This window comes from Giraffa tippelskirchi, chromosome 4, assembly GCF_054371585.1.
Source record: "Giraffa tippelskirchi isolate mGirTip1 chromosome 4, T2T-mGirTip1v1.2.pri, whole genome shotgun sequence".
Classification (NCBI taxonomy): Eukaryota; Metazoa; Chordata; class Mammalia; order Artiodactyla; family Giraffidae; genus Giraffa; species Giraffa tippelskirchi.
The window spans coordinates 118,547,123-118,572,599 of record NC_137278.1 but is presented as its reverse complement, the minus strand read 5'-3'; the positions used below and the strand labels follow the sequence as shown (position 1 = coordinate 118,572,599).

The 25,477-nt window shown below is 36.2% G+C and overlaps 1 protein-coding gene across 2 annotated transcripts in view; it reads left to right on the top strand.

Moving 5' to 3' along the window:
* Positions 1-25,477, top strand: part of MGAT4C (MGAT4 family member C) — a 793,076-nt gene that overhangs the window by 218,418 nt on the left and 549,181 nt on the right. The window lies entirely within an intron of this gene.

The window sequence follows — 25,477 nt, the reverse complement described above, 5'->3', positions numbered from 1 at the left end:
TAGGCTGCTTTTACTTTTAACAAAAGTTTTGTTATAAAAGATGATCTAATAAATTATGGATTTCTCTAATTCAGAATCATTATTTTGCAAAAGACAGATATCTATTCAACAATCCCAAATGTAAATGAAAGATAACAATTTGTTTTCAGTTACAGTAGTAGTTCTTAAGACTAGACCTAGAAATTATAAATCAAGTATGTAAGTCTCCCAAGCTGGTAGTAACAAACACTGATACTTTAAATTCTATAAAATCATTACTCTAGTCCTCTATGAATGCTAGTTTCAGGTCTGCAACATTACCATCTAAACTATTCTGTTCATATCTTTACCTATGAAAAGGATAAAGAGTAAGAACTTAAATAATACAGCTAACCAGAATTTTGTAGACATTTTACAAGTTTCTTTCTGGAAAATGGCTTAAAAGATCATGCTTAAATAAAATATTTCAGGCATATTTTATACCTAGAATTGTGCAAGAGTTTTTCTCAATGGTAAATTTTATCATTCATTATTTTTTATGTTTATTCATGCTCTAGCTGTGTTTCTCTCTAACCACTTTGAGTGTGATCTAGTTTCAACCATAGTGTTTTACATGGATTTGAAAAAATACTGAGATAATATATTTGGAGAAATCCTAAAATTTAATTTCTCCAATAATTTCACTGAGCCAGGGATTTTATAATGTGACATGATTCCCCAGTTTTTCATATCTCAAAATTACATAATATCTCACAGGATTAATGTTACTTGAAATATGATTTGGTATATGATGCTCTATTTCTGCTTAAAACATAGTCAACTTTTTTCTTCCAAATCATATTAGTTTATTGAATATCCTTCCAACACTCAAAAATATCAAGCTAATTTCCTGTTAAAATGCAAAGCTGGACTTCTCAGGAAAACATGAAACAAGATGAGCTATTGAGTTTTAGTACTGTTTTTCCACTGTTAGTTCTCTTTATCACTTCAAGGAAATGGTGCAAGATGATAGTTTTCAGTGGATATTTGTTCAGAACTAGAATTAGAAAAAGGAAGCATTTGTGGGCTAAATTATATTAGTCCATTATAAATACCTCATCCATTGATACTTTTATAAATGTTACACATTAATTTATTATTATTATATGTAAATAATTCTTTCACAAGTTGGATACTTTTTAATGTGGTAAATCAGGAATAATTTTAGGTGGTCTTCTTTTATATTTTTATTACTCCCTTTTTACTTTAATTCCATCTTAGAGTCTGCTCACCACAATAGCACTATTTTAGGTATGCCATAGAAGATGTGATCCACCCATTACCAAACGGCCTAACATAGTAACCCACTGGAATTATGTGTTAGAATTTAGAACCAGAAAATATTGCCTGGATCTAACAATCTGCTCTAGATTTTACATCATGGGCAATGTATCTTTGATCTAATTATGCTTCTCTTTCTATTAGGAAGTTCAAAGCTTACTCTGCATTTGATTTTTAGCAATTGTAGAAGGTGTTGTGGCAAACATTTTGCACACTTAAATCAGCTTGATTTCTATTCATTTTGTACTTATTTATAATCCCTTTGCACCAATCTCTGCTCCTCTGTCTTTGGAATTTTCTAGGCAAAAATACTGGAGTGGGTGGTCATTCCCTTCTCCAAGGGATCTTTCCAACCAGGGATTGAACCCTGGTCTCCTGTGTCTCCTGCATTGGCACGATACTAGTTACTATTCATTTAGTTCTGTTTCCCAAATGTTTTGCTAATTATTTGACACACCAATCTCTTCGTGTGTCTTTTTATGTTGTATTGCTATATATCTTTCACTTTCTCTGGTGACTCAAATAGTAAAGAATTTGCCTACAATGCAGGAGACCTGGGTTTGATCCCTGGGTTGGGAAGATCCCCTGGAGAAGGGAACGACTACCTACTCCAGTATTCTTGCCCGGAGAATTCCATGGACAGAGGAGCCTGGTGGGCTACAGTCCATGGGGTCTCACAGAGTTGGACACGACTGAGCAACTAAAGCTTTATACTTTTGGTGGGTGAGGGTTGTAAAAAACAGTTCAAGAAATAAACATTCCCTACTGTGTTTTAAGGGGCTTCCCTGGTGGCTCAGTGGTAAGGAATCCACCTGCCAATGCATGAGATATGAGTTGGATCCCTGGGTCCAGAAGATCTCCTGGAGAAGGAAATAGCAACCCACTCCAGTGTTCTTGCTTGGGAAATCCTTGCACAGAGGAGTCTGGTGGGTTACAGTCCATGTGGTCACAAAAGAGTCAGACACAACTTAGCAACTAAACAACAACAACAACAACTGTGCTTTAAATGTCTTTTTCCAATTGATCTTTAGTTTTTTGCTTTGTTAGACTATATATCTTTAATTTTGTAAGCTTACTTGATATGATATGTTTATATACATACATACACATAAGGCTGTGTAATACCAATTGAATATAGAATACAGAATTTTTTATTCTATTGAAAATCATATTAAATATTGGCTAACTTTCTTTTTAAGGTGCTTCCAATTGTAATATTTGTAGAAGCTCTATAATATTCTTTGATAAAATGTTGAAAAAGTTTTTTAAGTACACATTTTAAAAAGTCATATTTCAAGACTATGCTTTTTGACAGCTGTGAAATAACAATGTAATTGCATCATAACTGTGAAATACAACCTTTTCTTGCTTGTAGAAATTAGATATTTTGCCAATTCTGACATGTATACAACAACTTTGGAGCATCTCATATTTCCTGATTAACTAAGTCTCACTACTCACCTTGTCAGATTCATTGCTACCATATCCAAACATTAAGATAAGCAGATTAAACATAAAATAAAAGTAGGTGGCTTGAAAAATACAGGTGTAATTTCTTTTGTGATTATACATTTGGAGATACCATATATAGGAAATATACATTAAGTAACTTTAATTTTCAACAACTTTAATCAACAGGAGAGATTTCATGTGAATTGATAGAATCATCTTCAAATATTAGTTTAAAAGCATTCTATTATCCCCAAGTGATTCTTTTAATTTAGAAATATTACTGTGGAAGTTCACATTATTAACATATATATATCAATTACAGTTAAAAAGATTATATAATTAATCCCTTTAGAGAAAAATGAACTTCAGTTACAAATCATGTAGTAATATTTGGTCAGGTATAATGAAGGAAATGTAAATGCACTGATTCATAAAATCTCACTCATTTGATAAACACTTTAGATTAAAAAAGAGAACATTAGTTACAGCAGACTTTGTAGTTTTATAACAGCTTTGTAGAATTTTAACACAATGAGAGATAGTGGTTTTTGTGAGGAGAATTTCTTCTACAATTAAACATTTCTTCTCAAAAAAGTTTTGATTTTTTTTGATATGGCACATCTACCATTTTAATCCAGTCTTTTTTAGGACATTTGATTCAGTCTCTTTAGAACATAAGAGTAAGTCTTTGTTCTTGACCTCAAAAACTAAGGAATAGGATAAATATATAGCAGATATCTATGGAGCATGAAGAATGGAAGAGAATGTGCAGCCAGCTAGCATAAGGGATAGTTAAGCCAAGGATTTGAGTATGTGTGTGACTTAACCAGGTTGAGGAAGAAGAAGGCTAATAGGAACATTCTAGTGCTCCTAACACTAAAGAGTAACTTAACTAAAGAAATGCAGATATGAGGTATAATAAGGCTTTCAGATAACTCTGCAATCGCTTCAGTATTAATATGGGATAAAGATGGGCTCAATAAAGGACAGAAATGGTATGGACCTAACAGAAGCAGAAGATATTAAGAAGAGGTGGCAAGAATACACAGAAGAACTGTACAAAAAAGATCTTCATGACCCAGATAATCACGATGGTGTGATCACTCACCTAGAGCCAGACATCCTGGAATGTGAAGTCAAGTGGGCCTTAGAAAGCATCACTACGAACAAAGCTAGTGGAGGTGATGGAATTCCAGTTGAGCTATTTCAAATCCTCAAAGGTGATGCTGTGAAAGTGCTGCACTCGATATGCCAGCAAATCTGGAAAACTCAGCAGTGGCCACAGGACTGGAAAAGGTCAGTCTTCGTTCCAATCCCAAAGAAAAGCAATACCAAAGAATGCTCAAACTACCGCACAATTGCACTCATCTCACATGCAAGTAAAGTAATGCTCAAAATTCTCCAAGCCAGGCTTCAGCAATACGTGAAACGTGAACTTCCAGATGTTCAAGCTGGTTTTAGAAAAGGCAGAGGAACCAGAGATCAAATTGCCAACATCCGCTGGATCATCAAAAAAGCAAGAGCGTTCCAGAAAAACATCTATTTCTGCTTTACTGACTATGCCAAAGCCTTTGACTGTGTGGATCACAATAAACTGTGGAAAATTCTGAAAGAGATGGGAATACCAGACCATCTGACCTGTCTCTTGAGAAACCTGTATGCAGGTCAGGAAACAACAGTTAGAACTGGACATGGAACAACAGACTGGTTCCAAATAGGAAAAGGAGTACGTCAAGGCTGTATATTGTCACCCTGCTTATTTAACTTATATGCAGAGTACATCATGAGAAACACTGGGCTGGAGGAAGCACAAGCTGGAATCAAGATTACTGGGAGAAATACCAATAACCTCAGATATGCAGATGACACCACACTTATGGCAGAAGGTGAAGAAGAACTAAAGAGCCTCTTGATGAAAGTGAAAGAGGAAAGTGAAAAAGTTGACTTAAGGCTCAATATTCAGAAAACTAAGATCATGGCATATGGTCCCATCACTTCATGGGAAATAGATGGGGAAACAGTGGAAACAGTGTCAGACTTTATTTTTTGGGCTCCAAAATCACTGCTGATGGTGATTGCAGCCATGAAATTAAAAGATGCTTACTCCTTGGAAGGAAGGTTATGGCCAACCTAGATAGCATATTTAAAAGCAGAGACATTACTTTGCCAACAAAAGTCCATCTAGTCAAGGCTATGGTTTTTCCAGTGGTCATGTATGGATGTGAGAGTTGGACGGTGAAGAAAGCTGAGCGCCGCAGAATTGATGCTTTTGAACTGTGGTGTTGGAGAAGACTCTTGAGAGTCCCTTGGACTGCAAGGAGATCCAATCAATCCATCCTAAAAGAGATCAATCCTGGGTGTTCATTGGAAGTTCTGATGTTGAAGCTGAAACTCCAATACTTTGGGCACCTCATGCGAAGGGTTGACTCATTGGAAAAGACCCCAATGCTGGGTAGGATTGGGGGCGGGAGGAGAAGGGGACGACAGAGGATGAGATGGTTGGATGGCATCACCGACTCGATGGACATGGGTTTGGGTAGACTCCGGGAGTTGGTGATGGACAGAGAGGCCTGGCGTGCTGCAATTCATGGGGTCGCAAAGAGTCGGACACGACTGAGCGACTGAACTGAACTGAACTGTAAATATGAGATAGTAGATCAGGTTAACTTGAGAAGTGGATAAAGCCTGTAAGGTGAGATGTTTAAATATTTGAAAGTATCTTGAAGCGAAACTCCCTAAAATTTAAGAGATCCACCAAGTTGCCAAAGACCTTTAAACCAATAGTGACAGCATTTTTTCTCTCAACTTCCCACGTAAGTCCAAAATACCAAATTAATTTCTTAAAGATTTAAATATATATATGTATGTATCAAACTATCATAATAACACATAAAGAATATAAAATTTTGAGTTTTTGATATCTGAAGATTAATATGGTCATCAAAAATTACATTCAAAATACTTCACTTTACACGATTCTGTAATACAAAATTTATAGTTAAAATAAGTACTGTAAATAAAATATAATAATACATTTATTGAGAAGACTCAGAAAATTAAATTGAAAGTGATTTTTTATATTGAACAATTATTAATTGAGATTAATAGTGAAAAAAATGCCATAGTAGAAGCAAGGAGTGTTGATTGAGTCAGTGGATGAATCACTGAAGGTGACATGCAGAGAAGGTAGATGATGAAGGGGAAACTTCAGGCAAATATCAGACCCAGAAGAACTGACATAGTTTCCCTATGTTTTTCCTATATATGTTGCTGCTGTAGGGATGACAGAACAGCAAGCTTCATGCTGCTTCTCGCCCATGAGTATGCACAGCAAGGGCACTTACCAGACTCAGCCATTTCTGACCATGTACAGTGCCTCCAACAGAAAATCTCTGCTCTGTGTCTCCTCTCCTCATCAGCTGCCCAAGGCTTTCTCAGAGTCTGAAACTGTCTGCTCAGTCTTCCTTCCTTTTCTTCCTCTTCCTCATCACACATATTAGACCTGCATTGTGGTCTGAAGGTACTACCTAACCAAGCATACATCCTCATCCCTTGACTTTCATAGTTGTTTCAATAAATGTGTTGCCTTTTTAATTATTGCCTGGTGTCTGCTTCCTGGAGAAACTGAACTATCATCCTAAGAGACATCATACAATATTTAAAAGAGGACTTTTCATTATCTAGCTGACACATTTAAGATTATTGGTTAGCATTATATTTGTGTGACCCACATATTTTGTCACAGTACATATATGTCACCTGTGGTTTTACTGTGCACTTCTTAAAGTTGTCATCACTCCATCTTCTTCAAATGAGGGTTAAACACTCTCCTGAACAAGTGTGGCTGTTAATTTCCCTGCATGAGATTTCAAGAACTCTCTAGCATCTTTTTCATTGACTTCTTCAAAGTTAACATCCCTCTTCAGGAACAATAATTTTCACTCTATCCTCAACCAGTTTGACAAAACCTTTTAACTCAACCACAAAGTGTGGCATTAGTATCTTATTATATCTCTTGGGCATTGATTTAGAAAAAAAAAATTGCCATATCTGGTTGATAAATTATAAAACCTTTTTGTGTGTCAAAACTGTCCAAAACATTTTAGTAAAGCTTCTTGCTTGACATCTGTACCCTGGACCATGTTTTGCATAGATTATTGAGAATAATAACTTTTGACGACTGTGAAAATCTCATAGATAATAAACATCTGGCACATGGGTTAAAGACGCAACTTTATATTTGGAGGGGAGAAAAACCATGTGGATAGTAAGGCTGCATTCCACATTCCTGGCTGAATGTTAAGAGGTCAAAAAAGTTTAGTACCTTGTTTGTAAGATTTTTTAAACTTAAGGGTCAGAGATAAGCTTGTACATAATTCTCAATGACTCTCCCTTGTCAAGTAAGCTTTGAGAATTTACAGACAATTTTCCTTTGGTCATTCCTTTCAGTAAACGTATTTTTCAGAATACATGATAGACTTATTTGTACTTAACATAATATTATTAACACAAGTACCTGTATAAGTAGAGCCAGCCAACTGGAAGACTTCATAACCATATGAAGATGGTTATCTTCTACTGAAAGATAAACCTACCAGAGAATATTGTTTCCAAAACAGTTCTGTCTCATAAACAACGACATTTTTATTTTGATTATTTTTTAATAGAGCAGGAAAATAGCATTTCTTCACAGAGAGTTAAATGTGACTTCCACTGTTGTTTTGATAATATGAGCTGTCTCAGGTTGCTATAACACAATATCATAGACCGGATGACTTAATCAAAAGACATTTGTTTCTCACAATTCTGGAGGATGAGAAGTCCAAGGCCAAGATCAAAATGCCAGCAGATTTGATTTTTGTGATGGCCTTCTTCCTGACTCATGGACAGCTTACATCTTACATGACCTCCTTTGTATACACAAAGTGTCAGAGAGAGTGATTTGATTGCTCATCCTCTTTACAAGGACACTTATCCCATCATGAGGGTACCACCCCCATATCTTCATCTAAACCTAATTACCTCCCAAGGCTCCAATTCCAAAAACTGTAACCTTGGGGCTTAAGCCTCCAAAATATAAAATTTGGGCAGATACAAAGTGTCCATCCATAACAAGAGCATCGCTTGAATCTTGATTTTGTGAAGCTTCTCAGGCTTGCTTTGAAAGACAACTTTTTTGGCAGTTCATTTTCTTCTGACATTTCCTTCATCTTGATCTTCTCTGACATTGTTATTGTCATCTGAATCAACAATAGTAAAGAATCTGAACTCTTGAGTAATTTGTCTCTCTATCAATTTTGCCAATTATTTTGCATGCTTTTCCAATGAAGAATACTATATTCTTGTCACTTCATAGCATCCAATTTAAGATTTCCAACTGTTTTCTGATTCATCATGCAACAGTAGTAGATGAAAATGAAAGCTAAAAGTAGAATACACTGTGGAAAAGTATTTGAGACAAGAGTAGAAAGCCCAGTGAAGTCTCATACCAAGGGCAGCATCCTGATACCTTTATTATTCCTTTCAACATCAGAAAAGTTAAAACACATTTCAAATAGTCTTCACATAATTATGAAATTCTTCCAATTGTGCTGAAAATGTAATTCAAGTTGTTGTTTTTCTCCCACAAATTGTTTTATTAAAAATATGGCATTTAATTTAGTGGAGTAAAGTTTTTTTCCTCTATAAAGTTTAGCAAGAGTTTTGAGAGAGATATATACTGTCTAAAATACAGGCACATTTTGATACCTTAAAAGATTATGTCTTATTTAGCCTTTTGATTTTTCCTGTCATATTAGATCTTTTTTATAAAATATCCTTACCTCATAAACCTCCTTTGCGTTTCTTTCCATTATTTCATTTTATCATATGACATGATAATTAAGTTTCCATATTTGTCTTTTCATCAATTATTAATAAATTGAAGGTAGGGATTATGTTTGCATTATATTCTGAGTTTTCATCTAACATAGAAAATCACAGAAGACATATTAACCTCAAATTAGTATCTCCTGAACTGAATATAGAATCCATAGTGAAGTATTGATGGTTTGTGAGTATAGAATAAGTGCCACAACTCAATATACTTTAGTAAGCTTCCGTATCAGGGAGAATTCATAGATTGAGAAAGAGTATCCAAAGAGAAGTTAGAATGATGGATCATATCAAACAAAAATAGATCATGTCAAATAAAAATCTACTTAAGTAGGTTTTCAAAGACTAGCCCTTCTTCTAGTTTCACCCTTCTGATTTTTTTTCTGTCTAATCATATCCTTTGCATAATAGAGGATACAGATGTTCATAAATTTGATTTAACATATTTCAGCACCATCATTCAAATTGTTTTCTGAACATGAAGTAAAATTGTGCATAGAAGAAATCTTGTGTGGTTAAGAATAATGTCTTGCTAGCGTAAATTTTGTTACTAACATGACAAAGGGAGGTACAAACTCCAAAGAGAGGCAGGGGATATTCACCATATTTTTTAAGCAAGACCGAATTTAATTCAGTATGTCATACATACTTTAACAAGAATTTTTAATGATAAGAGAGAATTCAGCTTAAATATTTAGCAGTATTTTAATGCTTATTTTCATATTCATTGCCTAATATCTATTGGGCCAAGATTAGTTCAAAAAAGTAATGGTTAAAATGATTAAGAAAATAATTAGCCACTGAGGAGTGGGAAGGAGCATGACTAGGTGGAGCACAGAGCAGTGAAAATATACCATGTATATTATTATAATGATAAACACAAGTCATTATACATTTGTCCAAACTCAGAATAAAGAACAGAAAAAGTGAACATTAATGTAAACTATAGACATTGGGTGTCATGTAAGTTCATCCTTGATTTAAATAAATGTAACATTTGGAAGAGGGATGTTGATAATGAGGGATGCAGTGCATGTGTAGAAGCAGGAGGCAGGAGGTATATTAGAAAGCTCAGCATCTTTCTCTCCATTTTGCTGTGAACTTTTAAAATCTGCTCTAAAAAGAAATAAAGTCTTTAAAATAACAATAACACGTTGTATATCTAGTAGAAGAAAATATAAGAGAACATTGTTATAATCTTGTGGTACAGAAGATCTTCTTAACCAAGTACATCAGGAACTATAAATGAAAAGACTAACAAAACTGATTACATAAAAATTGCAAATTTCTGAAATAGAGAAAATCCACACTGGCAAAATAAAGAAAATTGAAATAAAAAAAAAAAGTTAAACATTATTGCATATACAAAATGTCTATATAATTTAGAAAATATTCTAAAATCTAAAATATTATCATAAATATTAATAATAAAATAGGCCTCTGTGTATCCACAATACAATTTATAGAAGAGAGCGCATAAGTCTTTTAAGGTTCCTGTATATTCTACCTCAACTTTATCTACTTTGCCCCCTATAGAGATAACTATTATCTTGAATTCCTTTATTTTTGTTACAAGGTTACCAAATGAATTTTCCCCAACATACTTTATTATTTAAAACTATTCAGTTCAGTTCAATTCAGTCACTCAGTTGTGTCCGACTCTTTGCGACCCCATGTACCACAGCATGCCAGGCCTCCCTGTCCATCGCCAACTCCTGGAGTTTACCCAAACTCATGTCCATTGAGTCGGTGATTCCATCCAACTATCTCATCCTCTGTCGTCTCCTTCTCCTCCTGCCTTCAATCTTTCCTAGCATAAGGGTCTTTTCAAATGTGTCAGCTCTTCACATCAGGTGGCCAAAGTATTGGAGTTTCAGCTTCAGTGTCAGTCTTTCCAATGAACACCCAGGACTGATCTCCATTAGGATGGATTCCTTTGTTGGCAAAGTAATGCCTCTGTTTTTTAATATGCTGTCTAGGTTGGTCATAACTTTCCTTTCAAGGAGTGTCTTTTAATTTCATGGCTGCAGTCACCATCTGCAATGATTTTGGACCCCCCCCAAAATAAAATAAAGTCAGCCACTGTTTCCACTATTAAAACTATTAGGTAAATAAAATCGTTTCTATTAATATATAAAAACTACTATCATATGTATTAAAGCCCTTGCTGTTGTTCAGTCCCTAAGTTGTGTTTGACTCTTTGAGACTCTATGGACTGCAGCATGTCAGGCTCCCCTGTCCTTCACTATCTCCTTGAGTTTGCTCAAACTCATGTCCATTGAGACCATGGTTGCAATCCAACCATCTCATCCTCTGTCATCCCCTTATCCTGCCTTCAATCTTTCCCAGAATCAGGATCTTTTCCAATGAGTCAGTTCTTTGTATCAGGCGGCCAAAGTTTTGGAGCTTCAGCTTCAGCATCAGTCATTCCAATGAATATTTAGGGTTATTTCCTTTAGGACTGACTGGTTTGATCTCCTTGCTGTCCAGGGGACTCTTAAGAGTCTTCTCCAACACTGCAGTTCTAAAGCATCAATTGGTCAGCACTCAGCCTTCTTTACGGTCCAACTCTCACATCCATACATGACTGCTGGAAAAAACATAACTTTGACTATATGGAAATTTGTCGACAAAGTGATGTCTCTACTTTTTAGTACACTGCCTAGTTTTGTCATAGCTATTCTTCCAAGGAGCAAGCATCTTTTAATTCCATGGCTGCGGTCATCATCCACATTGATTTTGGAGCCCAAGAATAGGAAACCTGATACTGTTTCCACATTTCCCCATGTATTTGACATGAATTGATAGGACTGGGTGTCATGATCTTTGTTTTTTTAATGTTGAGTTTTAAGATAGCTTTTTCACTCTCTTCTTTCATCAAGAGGCTATTTAGTTCCTCTTCACTTTCTGCCATTAAAGTGGTAACATCTGCATATCTGAGGTTGTTGATATTTCTCCCAGCAATCTGGATTCCAGCTTCATACAGCCTGGCATTTCACATGATGTACTCTGCATAGAAATTAAATAGGCAGGGTGACAATATACAGCCTTGACGTAGTCTTATCCCAATTTTGAACCGGTCTGTTGTTCAATGTCCAGTTCTAACTGTTGCTTCTTGACCTGGATATAGGTCCTGTATGGTAATGTGGTCTGATATTCCCATTTCATTAAGAATAGTTTGTTGTCATATACACAGTCAGAAGATTTAGCATAATCAGTGAAGCAGATGTTTCTTTGGAATTCCCTTGCTTTTTCTATGCTGGCAATTTGATCGCTGGTTCCTCTGCCTTTTCTAAATCCAGACTGTACATCTGGAAGTCCTTTGTTCACGTACTACTGAAGTCTAGTTTGAATGATTTTGAGCATAATCTTGCTAGCATGTGAAATGAGTGCATGTGTACGGTAATTTGAACATTCTTTGACATTTCCTTTCTTTGGGATTGGAATGAAAACTGACCTTAACCAGTCCTGTGACCACCGTTGAGTTTTCCAAATTTGCTGGCATAATGAGGGCAGAACTTTAACTTTATACATGTATATATGTATAAAGCCACAAATGCATCATAAGTGAGGAAATTTGTATAGAAAACATGTGTCAGAGTGATTTTCAAGTGAGCAGAGATTCAGTAACAAAAGGTTTGCTTCATCTAAAGTATGTACTATTTTTTTTTTTCTTTCTGGCAATCTTGGTAGTTGTTTGCTTTTTATCTTGTAATACTGAATTCCAATGAAGGCAATGGCTGTTAAAAATGCATCTTTTTTGAGGCAGACGTTCTGAGGTAATATGCACAGCTGTGTTTTCTGAGTGAGTTAGCAGGACTCTAACCAAAGGACTGGAAAAGGTCAGTTTTCATTTCAATCCCAAAGAAAGGCAATGCCAAAGAATGCTCAAACTACCACGCAATTGCACTCATCTCACATGCTAGTAAAGTAGTGCTCAAAATTCTCCAAGCCAGGCTTTAGCAATACGTGAATCATGAACTTCCAGATGTTCAAGCTGGATTTAGCAAAGGCAGAGGTACCAGAGATCAAATTGCCAACATCCACTGGATCATTGAAAAAGCAAGAGAGTTCCAGAAAAACATCTGCTGCTGCTGCTAAGTTGCTTCAGTCGTGTCCGACTCTGTGTGACCCCAGAGACTGCAGCTAACCAGGTTGCTCTGTCCCTGGGATTCTCCAGGCAAGAGTACTGGAGTGGGTTGCCATTTCCTTCTCCAAGAAAAACATCTACCTCTGCTTTATTGACTATGCCAAAGCTTTTGACTGTGTGGATCACAATAAACTGTGGAAAATTCTTCAAGAGATGGGCATACCAGACCACCTGACCTGTCTCTTGAGAAACCTGTATGCAGGTCAGGAAGCAACAATTAGAACTGGACATGGAACAACAGACTGGTTCCAAATAGGAAAAGGAGTACGTCAAGGCTGTATATCATCACTCTGCTTATTTAACTTATATACAGAATACATCATGAGAAATGCTGGGCTGAAAGAAGCACAAGCTGAAATCAAAATTGCTGGGAGAAATATCAATAACCTCAGATATGCAGATGACACCACCCTTATGGCAGAAAGTGAAGAGGAACTAAAAAGCCTCTTGATGAAAGTGAAAGAGGAGAGTGAAAATGTTGGCTTAAAGCTCAACATTCAGAAAACTAAGATCATGGCATCTGGTCCCATCACTTCATGCGAAATAGATGGGGAAACAGTGGAAACAGTGTCAGACATTTTTTGTTTGGGGGGGGGCTCTAAAATCACTGCAGATGGTGATTAAAAGACAAAATGATATTAAAACATGCTTACTACTTGGAAGGAAAGTTATGACCAACCTAGATAACATATTAAAGAGCAGAGACATTACTTTGTCAACAAAGTCCATCTAGTCAAGGCTATGTTTTTTCCAGTAGTCATGTATGGATGTGAGAGTTGGACTATAAATTAAGCTGAGCACGGAATAATTGATGCTTTTGAACTGTGGTGTTGGAGAAGACTCTTGAGAGTCCCTTGGACTGCAAGGATATCCAACCAGTCCATCCTAAAGGAGACCAGTCCTGAGTGTTCACTGGAAGGACTGATGTTGAAGCTGAAACTCCAATACTTTGGCCACCTCATGCGAAGAGTTGACTCACTGGAAAAGACCCTGATGCTGGGAATGATTGGGGGCAGGAGGAGAAGGGGATGACAGAGGATGAGATGGCTGGATGGCATCACCGACTCGATGGACATGAGTTTGGGTAAACTGTGGGAGTTGGTGATGGACAGAGGCCTGGCGTGCTGTGATTCATGGGGTTGCAAAGAGTCAGACATGACTGAGCAGCTGAACTGAACTGAGTGGCAGAAAGTGAAGAGGAACTAGCCTCTTGGTGAAGGTGAAAGAGGAGAATGACAAAGCTAGTTTAAAACTCAACACTCAAAAAAACTAAGATCATGGCATCTGGCCCCGTCACCTCATGGAAAATAGAAGGGGAAAAAGTGGAAGCAGAGACAGATTTATTTTCTTGAGCTCCAAAATCATTGTGGATGGTAACTATAACCATGAAATTAAAAGCCACTTGTTGCTTGGAAGGAATGCTATGGCCAACCTAGACAGCATATTAAAAAGGAGAGACATCACTTTGCTGACAAAGGCCTATATAGTGAAAGCTATGGTTTTTTTTCCAGTAGTCATGCACAGATATGAGAGTTGGACCATAAAGCAGGCTAAGAGCCTAAGAATTGATGCGTTTAAGCTGTGGTGCTGGAGAAGACTCTTGAGAAGTGCTATTGCTGAAGTGCCAACACTTTGACCACATGATGTGAAAGGCCAAGTCTTTGGAATAAACTGTAATGCTGGAAAAGATTGAAGGCAAAAGAAGAGGGGAGGGACAGAGGATGGGATGGTTAAATAGCATCACTGACTCAATGGAAATGAATTTAAGAAAACTCTAGAAGATAGTGAAGGACAGGCAAGCCTGGCATGCTGCAGTCTTTGGGGATCACAGAGTCAGACACGACTTAGGGACTGAACAACAGCAACAGCAGGGACTGAGCTGTTTTCTGTTGGCAGCGCAAGCTGCTTAAACTCTGCTCTACCTTGTGAGGGGAACCACACGAGCCAAATGAAGTCCCACATATCTGGCACTCTACATCAGTTCAGTTCAGTTGCTTAGTCATGTCCGACTCTTTGCAACCCCTTGAATCGCAGCATTCCAGACCTCCCTGTCCATCACCAACTCCCACAGTTTACCCAAACTCATGTCCATCGAGTCGGTGATACCATCCAGGTATCTCATCTTCTGTCATCCCCTTCTCCTCCTAACCCCAGTCCTTCCCGGCCTCAGGGTCTTTTCCAATGAGTCAACTCTTCGCATGAGGTGGCCAAAGTATTGGAGTTTCAGCTTCCAACGAACACCCAGGACTGATCTCCTTTAGGATGGACTGGTTGGATCTCCTTGCAGTCCAAGGGACTCTCAAGAATCTTCTCCAACACCACAGTTAGAAAGCATCAATTCTTTGGCGCTCAGCTTTCTTCACAGTCCAACTCTCACATCCATACATGACCACTGGAAAAACCATAGCCTTGACTAGACGGACCTTTGTTGGCAAAGTAATGTCTCTGCTTTTTAATATGTTATCTAGGTTGGTCATAACTTTCCTTCCAAGGAGTAAGCATCTTTTAATTTCATGGCAGCAATCACCATCTGAAGTGATTTTGGAGCCCCCTAAAATAAAGTCAGCCACTGTTTCCCCATCTATTTCCCATGAAGTGATGGGACCAGATGCCATGATCTTAGTTTTCTGAATGTTGAGCTTTAAACCAACCTTTTCATTCTCCTCTTTCACTTTCATCAAGAGGCTTTTTAGTTCCTCTTCACTTTCTGCCATAAGGGTGGTGTCATCTGCATATCTGAGGTTATTGATATTTCTCCTGGCAATCTTGATTCCAGCTTGTGCTTCTTCCAGCCCAGCATTTCTCATGATGTACTCTGCATATAAGTTAAATAAGCAGGGTGACAATATACAGTTTTGACATACTCCTTTTCCTATTTGGAACCAGTCTGTTGTTCCATGTCCAGTTCTAATTGTTGCTTCCTGACCTGCATACAGGTTTCTCAAGAGGCAGGTCATAGTTCACTGATAATTAGAAAGAAGTGACAGAAGAGGATGGGAATCTATGTTTTTGTTGTTTTACAGATTTGCATACCCCATGGCGTTTAAGGTGATATGAAAGAAAAATAATGGCTTAAAGTTTATAAAATGGAAGTATGTTTCCTCTGTGCCACATTGTACTAATTCCAGTGGTACAGAAATGCAGATTAAAGGCACTAGTATTCAGCGTTCCTATTTTGCTAGTGTCTACTATAGTACATAGTTGCCGTGCTTTCACTCAAAAAGGACTTCTTTCAAGTGGTCAGAACTTCCAGAAGTACTTATCTTTATCCAGTTTTTCTACATGTGTAGCCCTAATCCAAGAACTGCATTACATTCACGGTAACAATAGTTAAATATAAGTGACTTTTTGAGAGAGAGTTCAAATTAAAAATTGAGTCAGCTGTAGAAATGGATTCTCAGAAAAACTCAGAGACTAGAAATATTTTTGATTGATTCAAAATTTTTTTGAAGGTTATCATTAATAACAACCTTATGGTCAGTATAATCTATTCAGTAAATGGCAGTGATCATGTGTAATTATAAAAAAAATTAAGTACTTATTAAATAGGTGAAAAATATTGATCATAATATATAGATTTAAAAAATCGTGATTTTAATAGCACAGAACTCACATTCCTGAAACTGACCAACATATGTGTCTGTACAAAAATGAGGAACCATCTTCATAAATATCAACTCTTCTTATGAGCCACATATAACAAAGCATCTAACCTTATATAATAGAATGAAACACTGAAAATTCAGCTAAATGGTCAGTTAAAAGCAAACCACACCTTATGAAGATTGACAGGTATTTTTCAGGATTCAGAATATTCTTTGAAACAATGTCCCTTTGAAACAATGTCCCTTAATCAAAATAAATGGACCAGAATCCATTAGTAATGTTTTTTAACATTAGAATTAATAGTCCATAAACTTTAATTCTTATACTGGTACTATACAGTTAGCTAATGGTGTTAGAAAGGAATCCCAAAAAGAGAAATACTTCTACCCCTGTCAGCTAAAATAAGAACTGAAGGCCAAGAAGTTGAGAAGAGACATATGCTCCTATGGTTTTTTGACACTGGCATATGTTAACACAAAATGGTTTTTTGTTTGTTCAATTTGAATAATTTTTTCATTTTGAATAAAATGGTACATATTTTATGCATTTGTTCTTCTTGTTTTTATTATATAATATAGAGAAGGTGTTAATTTTTATTTTTTAAGTTTTTGAATATCGAGATGGAATTTGAGGTCAGTTGGCTCTACTGAATAATTTAAAGATACATTATGTCATCTCTAACTAGAGTAGCTGACTGTTGACTTCCATCATTTACCTTCTCTTTTGTCAAAGAAGAGTGCCTATGCAGAAGGGTTGAATTGTGTTAGGCAGGTACATTTTGGATAGAGAAGAAATACTAGGGGTGTGTGTGTGTGTGTGTTTGTGTGCACACACATGCACAAGTGTGCATATATAAACAACATCTATATGGCAGAATGTAGGAGATGCCAATTGGGTTGAACTTCTGTCATATAGAAATTCTCCTTTTTCTGAAAAGGACCCCAATTCAAAGACTTAGGCCTCTTTTAGAGTCTTGCACTTCCAGGCCTAGCTGAATGATCCAGGGGTAGACCAAAGCCAGGACATTAGATTATCTCTCCTGTTAATTTTAAACCTTGAATGGAGAGACCTGGTAAGGAAATAGAGTTGAGTTTTGATCAAAGCAGCACTGAAGGGAGAATGTCTCCCATCCCCAGAGATTTTGGTTCCTTCAGCTTTCATCATTTTGACTCAATCCAGCTGGAGTGTATTTTCTTAACTGTTTCTGGGATTCTGTGTTGAGCTAGGCTATTTTTCCAATAAAGTCTTTTTTTTTTCTTATAGAATCAGGTTCTGTTGTTTATAACTACTGCAATGTTCATTAAGTCAACTCATTACAAGTAGTAAAATAATACCAAAGAACCATTTCTCTTGATTAAGAACTTGAAGAAGTTTTCCTGGTGCTGAAAATCTCATTTGCTTCCCAGAAATGTGAGAAGGAAGATTGTTAGGGAGACATAATATTAGAGGTTCAAATGACAGGAAAAATATTTCCAACAGAATTTGAATAATTTGGAGGTCCTTTGAGGAGCCATGATATTTACTGGTTAAGAGTTCAAAAAGTAGGACACTACTTAGCAACTGAACAACAACATAGAGTTCATGGGCAAGAGATGGGCTGTTGGAGATGCCAGCCCAGTGCCAATACTTCTCTAGCCTTGTGACCTGTACAAGTTATTTCTCTCTGCTGGTATTCTCATCTGCAAAATGTCTATAGATCCAGTGAGGTCTGGGAAGAGACATATTAATGGACATGTAAATAAAGTATGATCTTGGCATGAAGTGCTTCATTGTTATTGGCTATTATTCTTTCTTTTCCCTATTTACATTACTTATCTCTAGGATGGCTGTCCTTTTGTGCCCATTACCCTGCAGTAATTACTGAAAGTCCCTTCTATCTCTCTCAAAAGTATACCGGGTTAGATGATAAATTATATATTGCCTTTGCCATCTCAATTTAAGTCCTCTTCATGCCATGGGTCCATTTCTTACCATGTGCCCCAATCAGTAAATGGCATTATCCTCAAATTAAAAAAAAAAATAGTAGTCATTACTCATTCTTCCCCTTTCCTCATTCCATAACTCCATTCCATGGAGATAGTCTGTCAACGTTTCCTCCTAAATATATCTCTCTTTTATTTACCTCTCTCCATTGCATCTCTCCCCCGATCCTAGTCCAGGTCAGAAACGAATATAATACTCAAAGAACCACAAAAATCTCCTGAATAAATTTCCCCACTAACATTCTTTTATAGCTCACATAGTTTCTCTTCAAAATGGCTTTTTATAAGGTAAATGAGGTCATGCCATTGTCCTGTTTAAAACCATTAACTGGCCTCCATCAAATTGAAAATAAAATCTTAATTTTTCACCGTCATTGATCTGCTACACCTCCAACCTGCTCCCCCAGGCTCAATCTGGGCCCCTCTCACCAGTCTCATCACTATGTTAGCAGGTGTTCAGTTGTTTGATACTAGCCAGTATATGTCCCAACACAAAGCTCTTCTCATAACTATCTGTCTTTGTCTGAAATATTCTCCTTGCTTGTCCTTCTTTGTCTCCTTCTCATCCATATCTTAGCTTAAATTTCACCTCTAGCTGGTAACATTCCCTTATTGCCCCTCTAGAGCAAGTAAAGTTCCATTTACCCCATCAGTGCCTCTTTTTGCTTGGCAACTTGTTTGCTGCTTTCTTTAAACTTATCACATACAGTATGATATGAATTGTGTTTGTTTTATTGTGTATCTCCTGCACTACTGTAAGCTCTGAGAGCAAAGAAACCCTGTCTGTGTTGCTGTTCACAACAACAGAGAGAGCTGAGCCCGTGGAAAAGTGCCCAGTCCTTGGTAATTATCTTTAAATGAGTATATTTAGAAGACCTTATGTAAAACTACTAGTTTCACTTTATTTCTCTTCAAGGTTTCCTTCTGCTATTTTTAATTCTGTTTTTCTAAAACTAACAATATTCTATTATGGGAAGAACCAACTTCTTTATCTGTGAACTTAGAATGTAGTTTAACTTCTTTTTGTCCCAGTTTTCTAATATCTACCCCAACCCCCCTTGCCTTGAGCTCAATGTGACACTAAACTTTAAACTCTAAAGCACTATAACAATATAAGTTACCACTATTTGACAAATAGCAACAATTAGCAACCACACTTAATGTCTCACTTACCATTATTAATTTTTCAAGCTCAATCAAGTTAAGTAAAATATTCATAATGGTTTGAAATATTTGATTTAATTTCGGTTCAGTTATCATACATTTGTAGATAGGTATTTATTTCTGCAAATGAGGTGCTTTTCCATTGAAGAACTAGAATTGAAATTATAATACATATAGCAAAAAGAAAATCATAATAATAGCTGGCAGTTTTAAATTCACATAATGTGTCAGGCACTATGTAAATAAATTTACATACCTTACCTACATTAATTTAGTCAACTGTCTGGGAAATACATACTTTTGTTATTCGTATTTTACAGGTGAGAAAATAGACTGACAGAATCTATGGGTCTTGCCCAAGTTTCCAAGGCTACTAAGTATAACTTGATTTCAAGACAGGGTATATTGACAGAAATAGAAAGATAACCCTCTCCTCTTGCTACTTTTAGCAGTTTGTATGCAGTGAAGAAGGAAAAGTATATTTATACTGTTTTTATATACTGTATATTACTCAAGAGAAACATGTCTGCTTTTCCACTATTCACAGATTCTTTCATCTGTCAGCAGATATTTATTTACTTACTTCAGTGTGCCTAGTATTCCTTGGGTAAACAAAATGCTGTACACAAAATGTATAGTGCTTATTTTATTCCGTTAATATATTTAGACATGGCAATAAAAACTAAAAGAGATAATCAGTAGGCCTTTCCCCACAGGGAATTTAAGCTTTATCCACTATATATCATGGAGGCACTGAACTGAACAAGGCACTAAGCAAGAGTTTTAGTCTTATTAGGAACAGGATTAAATTTTGTTACTTTGGAAAAATTACTATAGTAGTACTATTTAGAGTGGTTTAGAGAGAGTTAAAGAAAATGAATTTCCTTAATAAGCTTATATGATAATCATATCAACATGTAAATAATTACCATACAACCTGTTTAAATTTTGTGATAAAAAAACTTTTGACAATTTTTATCATAATAATTTAAAAGAAGGGTAGTTTTTTCTTTATCAAGTCTTAAAGACTAATTCTTCCTAGTTTTATCAGGATATAAGGAAGTATAATTCATGGCTAATTTATAACAAATAGACTTTGTATTTATGTATTATTAACCTGAAATAAAATAGACTGCCAGTTATTTCTCAAGCGAATATGAGTTTACTTGAGATAAGCAGAAAATTTCAATTCAGAGTCTGCAACCATGGCAAGTAATGTGCAACTTCTCCTGCAGCAAAAGAAGGAGAAAATTTTACAGTGAGAAATAAGGTGTTGATACGTAAATACTTATTATTGCCATCTAACTAATCGTTTCCTGTTTGTTTGTTTTTTTCATTTATTCCTCTTACTGTCTTCCTTTGTGACTTGGTGATTTTCTGTAGCTTCATACATTGATATCTTTTTCTTTTGTGCATTTACTGTAGGTATTTGGTTTGTGGTTACTGTGAAGCTTACATAAAATATTGTTGTAACAGTCTATTTTAAGCTGCTAACAATTTGTGTGTGTGTGTGTGTGTGTGTGTGTGTGTGTGAGTGTGTGTTTGTGTGTGCTCAGTCACTCAGTCCTGTCCAACTCTTGCAACCCCATGGACTGTAGCTCTCCAGGCTACATGGCTGCTCTGTCCATGGGATTCTCCAAGCAAGACTACTGGAGTGGGTAGACATTCTTTCTCGAGGGAATCTTCCTGACCCAGGGATCAAACCTGTGTCTCGTGCATTGTGGACAGATTCTTTACCATATGAGCCACCAGGGAAGCCTGATAACAATTTAGGCACCTACAAAATCTGTACCCTGTTAATCCTCCCTTTTTGTATTTTTTGATATTATAATTTACATATTATTTTTGTGTGCTGCTAAGTCGCTTCAGTCGTGTCGGACTCTGTGCGACCCTATAGACGGCAGCCCATCAGGCTCCGCTGTCCCTGGGATTCTCCAGGCAAGAATACTGGAGTGGGTTGCCATTTCCTTCTCCAGTGCATGAAAGGGAAAAGTGAAAGGGAAATCGCTCAGTCGTGTCCGACTCTTAGCAACCCCATGGACTGTAGCCCACCAGGCTCCTCCATCCATGGGATTTTCCAGGCAAGAGTACTGGAGTGGGGTGCCATTGCCTTCTCCATATTTTTGTGTAGCTATTAATAAATTATTATACCTGCAGTTATTTTAATACCATTATCTTTTAACATTTGTACTTGAGTTCAGTGATCTACATACTACCATACTATTATGACATTAGAATATTCTAAATTTGACCATATACATAACCTAATAACCTAATCTAGTATATTTTATATGTCCATATGTTTTCATGTGAGTAATTAGCATCATTTCATTTCAGATGAAATAATTCATTAGTATTTCTTATAGGACAAGAGATCTAGTGGTGATTAACTCTCTTTCCTCTGTCTTGAAAAATTTTCTCTCATTTTGTAGGACAGTTTTGCCAGGTAAAGTATTCTTAGTTGGAAAGCTTTTTTTTTCATTTAGCGCTTTGAATATATCATCCCACTGTCTCTTGATTTGCAAAATTTTGTCTGAGAAATCTACTGATAGCTGTTTGGGATTCCATTGTATGGAAAAATGGTTTTGTTTGTTTGTTTGTTTGTTTGTTTCTTTTTTCTCTTACTGAATTCAAAATTTTCTCTTTGTCTTTGATTTTGAACAATTTTATTATAATGTATCTCAGAGAAGTCCTCTGTTGGTCAAACCTGTATGGGATGTTATGTTTTTATGTACCTGAAATACCATATCTTTCTCCAGCTTTCAGAAGTATTTGGCCATTGTTTCTTTAAATAACCTTTCTGCCATTTTCTCTATTTACTCTTTTTTGGATGCCATAATAAGAATACCATTTCTTGTGATTGCATCCTATAACTAACCTGCTTTCTATGTGTTTGTTTTACTTTTTAAAATTTTCTTACACTCTTCTTCTCTGAAAAATTTCAAATGTCCTATCTTCAAGTTTATAGAATTTCTCTCCTGCTTGTTCAAGTCTGCTCTTGATGCTCTCTATTGTATTTTTCAGTTCTTAAGTTGTATTTTTTTATGTGGAATTTTTGTTTTTTAATTATTCTCTCTGTTGAATTTCATTTTGTTCATATAATATTTTCTTGATTTTTTTTTAATGTCAGTGTTCTTTTACCTTGCTGAGTTTCCTTAAAACAATCATTTTAAGCTTTCTTCATTCATCTCATAAGCCTCCATTTTTGAGGACTTAGGTACTGGACATTTATAATATTCATTTGGTAGTGTCATGTTTCCTTGACTTTTTGTGTTTCTTGAAGTCTTGCATTTTCTGTCTTCACATTTGAAGAAGAGATTAACTCTTCTAGTTATTACTCTCTGGCTTCAGAAGAGAGTTACCTTCACCTGTTACTCTATCTAGGGGTTTTGAGACTTCCACAGATCTTTTCCAAGAATATGCCTGCCCCACACTTCTTGTTCCCTCTTGAGTCAAGAATGGTGGTGGTGGTGGTAGTGGGATTCTTAAGATTGTATGCCTTTTCTCAGAATCAAATTCAGTCCAGGTGTTGTGAGTCTGTTGTTTATTGTTTCCTAGGCCCTAAAAGGCTCAAATTTCTGTATCTTCTCCCAACCCCAGAGAGCTGGGCTGCCTTTCTGCATTTGCTTACTAGTCATCTGCAAAGGCTCCCTTTTGTGAGCCACAGGAGCACATGATGACAGCCAGCCATTAAGGAGTAGAAGAGGTATTTGGAATGTTAGTATTCCCATGGGCTGGTTAAGAGGTCCACAGGTAGATGTCTCCAGTGGCCTATGGGTAGACTCTTTAGTAATGTCCCAAGTACATTATTTTTAATTCTATTATTTGAATCTGAGTATTTAAAAACACAATATTTTTAAATTCCTTGATAATACTTTCATTATTATTGATAATAATTTAGATTGTGCCTCACAGTATAAAATTTCAAAATAAAAAGTCAGGTCTCTTTTCTGGTGGTAGAACTGGTAGTCATGACTGCTATATTAAAAAATACAGATGCAAATATGCAAAATACAAATGTTTAAGAAGTATCAGATTCTGTGGGCTTACAGAAGATGAAGAGACATTTATTTAAGGAAATCTGAATTTGATTGAGAATGTGATTCTGTGGTATTTGAACTAAGACCCATACCATCTCCATTCATCACAGCTTAGTGATATGTAACTCTACTCCAAGTTAACATAATAAAAAATCCAGGGCTTTCTCTTCCCCTGACTCCTGGTTAGTAAAGCTGTTTTCTCAGGAAAGCAGGACATAATAATTTCTCATCCTTCCCCTAGCTACCTATTCCTGAGGCTAAGTTCTGGGTGAATACAGCTGAGAGGTAGGGACACCCTTCTTTTTGCTCAGTCCTTAATCATGGGACAGAAGATCTATGTTGGATGTGGGACTGCTGAATAATCTGAAGCCCCAAATACCCTTGTTCCAGCTTTTGTGGTGAGGGATTCATGCTGAGAAAGGAAAACCTAGAAGATCTGTAGATGCCGCCTCCTCATATACCAAACTCTCACTACCTTATCGTGAAAGTATCCCTCAGAGGGAAGCAGGCCATTGTTCCCAACTTCACCCACCTCAGCATCACAGATTTTATCCCAGAGAGAGAAGCAGGGTGTGGAACAGAGACTTCAAATTCCTATCAAATAGACCTAGTGAAAATTTATAGACTCTACTATCCAACAAGAGCTAAATACATGTTCTTATCAATAACACATGGAACATTCACCAGGAGACACCATGTGCTAAAAAAAACACCGAAAAACAAAAAACAAAACTTCAATATTTTTAAAAGGATGGAAATTATTTATTTTAAAAGTGTAGTACCTGATAATAGTAGTATGAAACTGAAACTATATTATTAGAAATAAACTTGGGAATCTTACAAATATGTGGAAATCAAACAACAGATGGATCAAAGAAGAAATCACAAATTAAATTAAAAAATATTTTGAGATTGATGAAAATGAAGACACAGCACAGAAAAACAAAAGAAAAAAATAAAACTTTTAGAGTGCAGTTAAAGCAGTGCTTAGAGGGAAATTCATAGCTCTAAATGCCTATGTTGGAAAAAGAAGGAAGGTATCAAATTGAAATCCTAAACTTCAACCTGACAGTAAAAAGAAGAGAAAGTTAAACTTAAAGCCAGCAGAGGATGTAAAGGATAAACATTAGAGTTATCTTAATGAAATATAGCAACCACTCCAGCATTCTTGCCTGAAAAATCCCCTAGGCAGGGGAGGCTCGTGGGCTACAATCCATGGGGTCACAAAGAGTCAGACATGACTGAAGTGACTGAGCATGCACACGTGAAGAATGAAATAGAAAAACAATAGAGAAAAATCAGTAAAACCAAAAGCTCGTTTTTGAAAAGATTTTTAAAAAAATGACAAACCTGTGGCTGGATTCACCAAGAAACAGAGAAGACTTAAGTTCCTAGAACCTGGAATGAGAGAAGAAACATTTCTATGGCTTTGCTGAAATAAAAAGTATTATAAAAAAAATACTAAGAATACTATGAGCAATTGTATGCCAATAAGATAACTTAGAGGAAGTGAAAACATTTCTAGAAAATCAAGGAAACTAGATTTACACACACACTCACAAAGGAACCTATGTTGAGAATTAAAAGAGCACAGGAAGATGTTAACTTCACCATGGAAAGTTTATGAATATGCTAAGTGAATGAAGTGTTGTATTATATAATTAAAATCTTCTCAATATTGCCGGTTACTTTGTTTTCATAAATGACTACTATGCATGCCCTGAGTCACCAATAGTGGATATAGACAGAAAGAGCAAATGTTGATAGATCATTCATTGTTTGGCCAGAAGAGACATCATTCAACATATTTTAGATAAAAGTATTAAATCATTGAAAAGAAGCACAATATAAAATCTTTGGAAAAACTAAGGAATCAGAAATTGTGATGGAGTCAGGGAAGTTTGAGAGAG